Here is a 6,000-nt window from a genome sequence, read left to right as displayed (position 1 = left end):
CATCTCATATTTCACATTATTTGAGTTCCAGGGCTCAGATACATTTGCACCCTCTATAGCAGTGGTCTTCAAGCTGTGAACCCCCAACCGCTGCAGAACCACAACTCCCAGCATGCCCAGACAGCAACTTCGCATAAGGAAATAGTCTAATTAAACTTTTCTTATATATAGAATCCCTGAAATCTCCAATCTCTCCTTTTATTGGTTTATGATCTGTGTTACTTATTTGTAAAAAACAATGTTTCTGATTGTCTTCCCCCCACACACTTATGGGCTATCTCTTCAAACGACTTTATTTGACCTAAAGCGTATAATTGATTTACATAAATAAGCCCCTTTTCATCCAAAAGAGTGAATCTTTAATTTTAAGGAATTCTTTAAGTGCTTTATTCGACCATAATGAAGTGAAGTCAAAACTCCATGTGATTTAAAAAAATATTTAAGTTCCCCCCATACTTAATTATCTAGATATGCATGGGTGTAGTGAGTATCCCAGCTTCCAAAATCTCAAAAATATCCTTATAACGACCCATTAGGGTATGTTCACACTACAGTGTGTGAATGGAATCTCCGCTCGCTGAATTCAGTGAGCGGAGATTCAGACTGGCAGCGGGCGGCGGCGGTAGGACCGGGCGGCACTGAGCCGTCACCATTGACAGCTATGCAGTGCTCTCGGACTTCCGTGCAAAGAATAAACATGTTCTTTCTTTGCGCGGAACAATTTCAGCAGTGCTGAAATTCCGCAGTGTGAACGGGTCTCGCGGAAACCCATTCACACTAATGTTAAGTTCACACCGCGGAATTCGTCTCGCCGAATTTCGCCCGTGGAATTCGGCTTGAGGAATTCCGCCCGTGGAATTCTGCGGGAATTCCGTAGTTTGAACATACCCTTAAAGAGAAAATATAGGACTACATTTTCCATCCTTCTCATAATAGTCTGCAATTTTAGTGCTAAAAAGTACCTAAAAAAAAAAAAAAAAAGTGCCCAACCCCCATCGTGCTCAGCTAACGTTAAAGAAACATATTTCATTCTCGTGCTTTCCTGCTCCAAAGTAGTGAATTTAATAAAGAAATAAGAGCTTGGAACCATTTTTCTGATATCCATACAGTATAGAAACATAGAATGTGTCGGCAGATAAGAACCAATTGGCCCATTTAGTCTGCCCAATAATCTGAATCCTATCAATAGTCCCTGGCCCTATCTTATATGAAGGATAGCCTTATGCCTATCCCATGCATGTTTAAAATCCTTCACTGTATTCGCAGCGACTAGTGTTGTTTATGAATATTTGCAATTCGAATTTTAATCGTGAATATAGCATATTCACGAATATTGCAAATATAGCACTATATATTCATAATTACGAATATTCGCTTTTTTTTGCGCATATGTGAAAATTTGTGCGCATATGCGCAAATGTGCTAATATTGAGCCCTCCCTTCATTAATGGTATAGAGAACTGTGACTAGTGCATCAACTCTGTGATTTTTTGCCCAATAAAACCAATAGGCTAATTGTGGTCTATGGGGATCTCACTGCATGTAAGATAAGCAGGACCGTCTCGGCAGTACAGTGGGATGGGAGACCGTCACTGGTTCGAGTCCCAGGGTGGACAGTGTTACAGTGTTGTGGTTAAACTTTACTTTCCTGGAAAAGCTGTTGAATTGCCCATAGCAACCAATCAAATTGCTTCCTTCCTTTTTCAGAGGCTTTTTCAAAAATGAAAGAAGCGATCTGATTGGTTGCTATGGGCAACTCAGAAACTTTTCCTCTGGACAGGTTTTGATAAATCTCCCTCTATGAGGGAGATTCATCAAGACCAGTGTAGAGGAAGAGTTGTGCAGTTGCCCATAGCAACCAATCAGATTGCTTCTTTCATTTTTCACAATGTCTCTGCAAAATGAAAGAAGCGATCTGATTGGTTGCTATGGGCAACTCAGCAGATTTTCCTGGAAAAGTTTCTGAGTTGCCCATAGCAACCAATCAGATTGCTTCCTTCATTTTTCAGAGGCCTTTTAAAAAATGAAAGAAGCGATCTGATTGGTTGCTATGGGCAACTGCACAACGCTTCCTCTACACTGGTTTTGATGAATCTCCCCCATAGAGGGAGATCTATCAAAACCTGTCCAGAGCAAAAGTTTCTGAGTTGCCCATAGCAACCAATCAGATTACTTCCTTCATTTTTCAGAGGCTTTTTCAAAAATGAAAGAAGCGATCTGATTGGTTGCTATGGGCAACTCAGCAGCTTTCCCCATAGACCAAAATGGGCCTACTGGTTTCAATGGGCAAAAAATCAGAGTTAAAGGGGTATTCCAGGAAAAAACCTTTTTTTATATATCAACTGGTTCCTGAAAGATATCATACGGGAAGAGGACTATATGTGGGCAACATGAAGCTGTGTGATCTTTTTTAGTGGAAGATCCCTTGATGCCCATACATCAGAGGAACTTCATTTTGGAGGCCATTAAAGGAGTAGTCCAGTGTTGAAAAACATCCCCTATCCCAAGGATAGGGGATAAGTTTCAGATTGCGGGGTGTCCGACCACTGGGGGGCCCCGTGATCTCCTGTACGGGGCCTTGGCTCGCTGGCCAGATAGCGCGTGTTGACTAGTGTTGAGCAGCATAGGCCACATTCAAATTTGTGATATTTTGCGTATATATGGACAAATATTCGTCATATAAATTCACATATTCGGAATATTTGCGGAATATTTTCGCATATGCGAAAATTAGCATAAATGAAAATTTGCATGTGCTAAAATTACCATATGCAAATAATTTGTACGCCAGTCTCACACAGTAGTATTAGAGCCTTCTTTACACCACACAAGCTGGAAGCAGAGAGGGGTGATCACTGTGATGTGTACTGTGAAAAAAAAAAAAAACTATATTCATAATTACGAATATATAGTGCTATATTCACGAATATTCGCGAATTCGCGAATATGCGATATTCACGAATAAAATTCGCATTGCGAATATTCGCAACACTAATCAGGACGTGATATGAGGACGGGATATGAGGACAGGATATAAGGACAGGAGATGAGGACGGGATATGAGGACAGGATATGAGGTCAGGATATGAGGTCGGGATATGAGGACGGGATATGAGGTCGGGATATGAGGTCGGGATATGAGGTCGGGATATGAGGACGGGATATGAGGACAGGATATGAGGTCGGGATATGAGGTCGGGATATGAGGACAGGATATGAGGTCGGGATATGAGGTCGGGATATGAGGACGGGATATGAGGACAGGATATGAGGTCAGGATATGAGGTCAGGATATGAGGTCAGGATATGAGGACAGGATATGAGGACGGGATATGAGGACGGGATATGAGGACATTATATGAGGATGGGCTATGAGGACGGGATATGAGGATGGGATATGAGGACATTATATGTGGATGGGATATGAGGACATTATATGTGGATGGGATATGAGGACGGGATATGAGGACGGGATATGAGGACGGGATATGAGGACAGGATATGAGGACGGGATATGAGGACATGATGTGAGGATGTGATATAAGGATGGGATATGAGGACGGGATATGAGGACGGGATATGAGGACGGGATATGAGGACATGATGTGAGGACGTGATATGAGGATGTGATATGAGGACGGGATATGAGGACATGATGTGAGGATGTGATATGAGGACGGGATATGAGGACGGGATATGAGGTCAGGATATGAGGACGGGATATGAGGTCTGAGTATGAGGACAAGATGTGAGGACAAGTTGTATAGTTATGATGAGGACGGGATATGAGGACATGATATGAGGACGGGATATGAGGAGGGGTTTGAGAACCTGATAGGAAGATAGGACATGAGGATGGGATATGAGGTTGTGATTTGAAGATGAGAGCGTCATTTTTGCTTTTCCTCTTCCACAACGTTTTGGTAGATAGACCGGGGAATGCCGGGTACTCTGCTAGTTTTATAATAATAATCCCATTATGTATCACTGTCAACTTGCGTTATTCTACTGTGTATTTGGACAAGCCGCGTTCTTCAAGTCATTCTACCGTAATTATTCATCGCCGCCACACAATCTGCTGCTATCTCCATGCTCCTGCGCCGCCGCCGCTTTCGAAATAAATCTTCTCCCCAGTCACCACTGTGGGCTCCTCACTTATTTTTTTGGTGAAGCCCCGGCTGTTTATATTTGTCATTCGCCTTAATGTCTCACATATTGTGCTGCGCTCTGCAATATGGAGCCCCATCTGAATACACAGTCACAATAATGTTAAGGGAAAGCATTTGTGATTGTGTGCAGAGCGCAGCACGCCACCGCACACTCTCCTCACCTAATGCTGACAGGCATTTAATGCTTGATAAATTGCTTACTCACCATGTTCCAAATACCTCTTTTCTAAGTTAGTTTATAGGCTAAAGAGGAAGCATACATCTTCCTTTCTGACAAAGCCGGTTTTGTTAATATTTATGAGAATTTCTTTTCCAGCTTGTAGCGGAAATCGCAGCATTATAACAGAGACTTTTGGCTATAAAATAGTGGCGGGTTGTCTATAGGGCTGGCGGAGGGGGGGTGAGGGGGGCCGGTGTGAGGCGCTCAGCGAGGTAATCGTCTTATTCTACTAACAAGAAGCAGCTGAATTCTTACCATGGGCCGGTGTATGGGGTGAGCTATAGTACCTGAGAGATGGTCCAGAACTGTGGTCTGCAAACAATGGAGCTTCATAGTGGTCTCCAAACTGTGGATCTCCAGAGTGGTCTCCAAACTGTGGACCTCCAGAGTGGTCTGCAGACAATGGAGCTTCATAGTGGTCTCCAAACTGTGGACCTCGAGAGTGGTCTCCAAACTGTGGACCTCCAGAGTGGTCTCCAAACTGTGGACCTCCAGAGTGGTCTGCAGACAATGGAGCTTCATAGTGGTCTCCAAACTGTGGACCTCCAGAGTGGTCTCCAAACTGTGGACCTCCAGAGTGGTCTCCAAACTGTGGATCTCCAGAGTGGTCTCCAAACTGTGGACCTCGAGAGTGGTCTCCAAACTGTGGACCTCCAGAGTGGTCTCCAAACTGTGGACCTCCAGATGTTGCAAAACTAATACTCGCAGCATAATAGAGTGGTCTCCAAACTGTGGACCTCCAGAGTGGTCTGCAGACAATGGAGCTTCATAGTGGTCTCCAAACTGTGGACCTCGAGAGTGGTCTCCAAACTGTGGACCTCCAGAGTGGTCTCCAAACTGTGGACCTCCATATGTTGCAAAACTAATACTCGCAGCATAATAGAGTGGTCTCCAAACTGTGGACCTCCAGAGTGGTCTCCAAACTGTGGACCTCCAGAGTAGTCTCCAAGCTGTGAACGTCCAGATTGGTCTCCAAACTGTGGACCTCCAGAGTGGTTTTCAAACTGTGGACCTCCAGAGTGGTCTCCAAACTGTGGACCTCCAGATGTTGCAAAACTAATACTCGCAGCATAATAGAGTGGTCTCAAAACTGTGGACCTCCAGAGTAGTCTCCAAGCTGTGAACGTCCAGAGTGGTCTCCAAACTGTGGACCTCCAGAGTGGTCTCCAAACTGTGGACCTCCAGAGTAGTCTCCAAACTGTGAACCTCCAGAGTGGTCTCCAAACTGTGAACCTCCAGAGTGGTTTTCAAACTGTGGACCTGTCGAGTGGTCTCCAAACTGTGGACCTCCAGAGTGGTCTCCAGACTGTGGACCTCCGGAGTAGTCTCCAAACTGTGGACCTCCGGAGTAGTCTCCAAACGGTGGACCTCCAGAGTGGTCTCCAAACTGTGGACCTCCAGAGTGATCTCCAAACTGTGGACCTCCAGAGTGATCTCCAAACTATGAACCTCCAGAGTGGTCTTCAAACTGAGGACTTCAAGGTGTTGCAAAACTACAACTCACAGCATAATAGAGTGGTCTCCAAACTGTGGACCTCCAGAGTTGTCTCCAAACTGTGGACCTCCAGAGTGGTCTCCAAACTATGAACCTCTAGAGTGGTCTTCAAACTG

At 44.5% G+C, this 6,000-nt stretch overlaps 2 protein-coding genes across 14 annotated transcripts in view; one reads left to right on the top strand and one right to left on the bottom strand.

Moving 5' to 3' along the window:
- Window positions 1-511, bottom strand: part of LOC130358277 (uncharacterized) — a 1,681-nt gene extending 1,170 nt beyond the window's left edge. Inside the window, exon 1 of the mRNA XM_056561287.1 lies at window positions 1-511. This exon is cut by the window's left edge and continues 383 nt beyond it. The gene's annotated coding sequence lies outside the window, so the exon portion shown is untranslated.
- TENM4 (teneurin transmembrane protein 4) overlaps window positions 1-6,000 on the top strand; it is a 1,400,276-nt gene that overhangs the window by 210,530 nt on the left and 1,183,746 nt on the right. The gene's annotated exons all lie outside the window — the stretch shown is intronic.

This window comes from Hyla sarda, chromosome 2 (assembly GCF_029499605.1).
Source record: "Hyla sarda isolate aHylSar1 chromosome 2, aHylSar1.hap1, whole genome shotgun sequence".
NCBI lineage: Eukaryota > Metazoa > Chordata > Amphibia > Anura > Hylidae > Hyla > Hyla sarda.
Note: the sequence above shows the minus strand (reverse complement) of the source record. Positions and strands in the feature narration are given on the sequence as shown.